Below are 1,930 nucleotides of genomic sequence, written 5' to 3'. Positions count from 1 at the left end.
GGGATGTGTATGGCGGCGGTGCCCAGACTGGGGGGAGCAAGGTGAATGTTCCCAGTAGGGGGCGTGCAGGAGGCAGCGGATCCATGATTCTCAGTCCTCAGGGACTCAAGGAGCAGCACGTGGTAGAGCAGTGTGGCCACTGTGCCACACTGGCCGGGTGGGGTTGCTTTCTACCACCCTGTTGCCACTCGGCTCAGGGAGAAGGCGCAGCCGGGCCCGCGGTAATGTGACTTTTACATTCCTCAGAGTCATGGTGCTGATCATATGCCGAAGTGAGCAACGAAAACCACGGGGCTCGTGGGAAAGACAGGGTTAGGGGCACAGCACCGAAAGCTTCGTCAGTGACACGTTAAGAAAAAGAGATGGCAGGTAATGAAGACGGTAGTACTATTTCAGACACAGTAAGTGGTTAAGAAATATGTCAGTATGACAAGACATATGCCACTTGGCCTTGAGGTTGCCCAAGGTTGGCTCCTGGACGTGGGTGTCTCGAGGGCCATGGCTCGCGGGCATTTGGGTGCCCCCGGACCCGGGCCCCGCCGGTGCTGCGTGCGGCTCTCACCTGCACTCTCGTGGATGAAATCCCCAGAAGCAGAGGTGAAGTTCGCATTGCGCTCAGCCTGTTCCCTAATTTGTCAGCATGTTCCCGCCAGTTCATGCTTTCAACACCAGCGTTATCGGAGAGCTGAGGCGTGGCGGCCGTGGCATGGTCTCTGCCAGCAAATTCCTCCGCTTTCTGTTATGCCAGCTGGGCAGATCGGAGGGTCATGATGGTGTGGGAGGTGCCGTGCCCTGAGGGCCAATGTTTGGGCTCAGAGGCGCACCCCAAATTCCACGGCCTCAGAAGCTTGGCAGGAGGAGGAGGTCGGCTCAGTCAGGGTTGCCTGGAACCTAGGGTCGTCTGCTCAGCTCATTCCTTTATGGGCAGGGGTGGGGAACGTCCGGCCCTCGGGCCGTATGAGGCCCGCGAAACCATGGGGTCTGGCCCTCCAAGGCATTAGGGGTGAGCTCATTCAATGTCTGACCAGATAGGGCGGGGGGTGGGGGTGGGGTATGGGTTGTGGAGACGTTTGTCCCCTGAATATAGCTCAGGCCCCTGTAGACTCCAGAGGCTGCGCTCTCTATCGTAGTTCACATTTCCCGGGCCACACTGTGGACGTTGAATTCAGCACTTCTCACCCCTGGTGGTGCTGCCCCCCAGAGAGATGGGGTGTCACAGCGGGGAGGAGGGCGTGCTGCTGGCATCTGCTGGCATCTACAGTGCACAGGGTAGTCCACGTATCAGCAAAGAGTCATCCGGCCCGAGATGTCACCAGTGTTCCAACTGGGGGACCCCGCACTGGATGCCAGAGAACAGCCGGGTGAGCGGGCCTTGCCCAGGTGGCTTTCTCCCCACTCTCCTGCCCGGAGCGGCTGGGCTCCGAGGGGCTGCATTTGCTCCCTGACCCGGAGAGCTCCTAGTGACAGGACAGCATCCCTCCACCCCCCACCCACCCCGGCTCTGACACAGCTATGGGTGTCTTGCACGTGGGAGGGGCGATCAATATGGAACAAATGAACAAATGTTTGAGGCTGGAGATTCTTTTAGCTGTGACTTTTTAAAAATATTTGTATTGATTTCAGAGAGGAAGGGAGAGGGAGAGAGATAGAAACATCAATAATGAGAGAGAATCATTGGTCAGCTGCCTCCTACAGGGCCCCCACTGGGGATCAAGTTCGCAACCCAGGCATGTGCCCTTGACCAAAGTCGAACCTGGGACCCTTCAGTCCACAGGCCGAGGCTCTACCCACTGAGCCAAACCGGCTAGGGCTTAGCTGTGACTTTTTAAGGAACTCAGTGGTCCTCAAACCTGAGTGTGCATCTGAATCTCCGAGGATTGAGCCTCCGGCTGAAACCCAGGCCCCGGGAACAGGCCTGGGTGGGGGGTGG

The sequence above is a fragment of the Myotis davidii genome, unplaced genomic scaffold, assembly GCF_000327345.1.
Source record: "Myotis davidii unplaced genomic scaffold, ASM32734v1 scaffold1277, whole genome shotgun sequence".
Classification (NCBI taxonomy): Eukaryota; Metazoa; Chordata; class Mammalia; order Chiroptera; family Vespertilionidae; genus Myotis; species Myotis davidii.
This window is presented reverse-complemented; position numbering follows the sequence as displayed.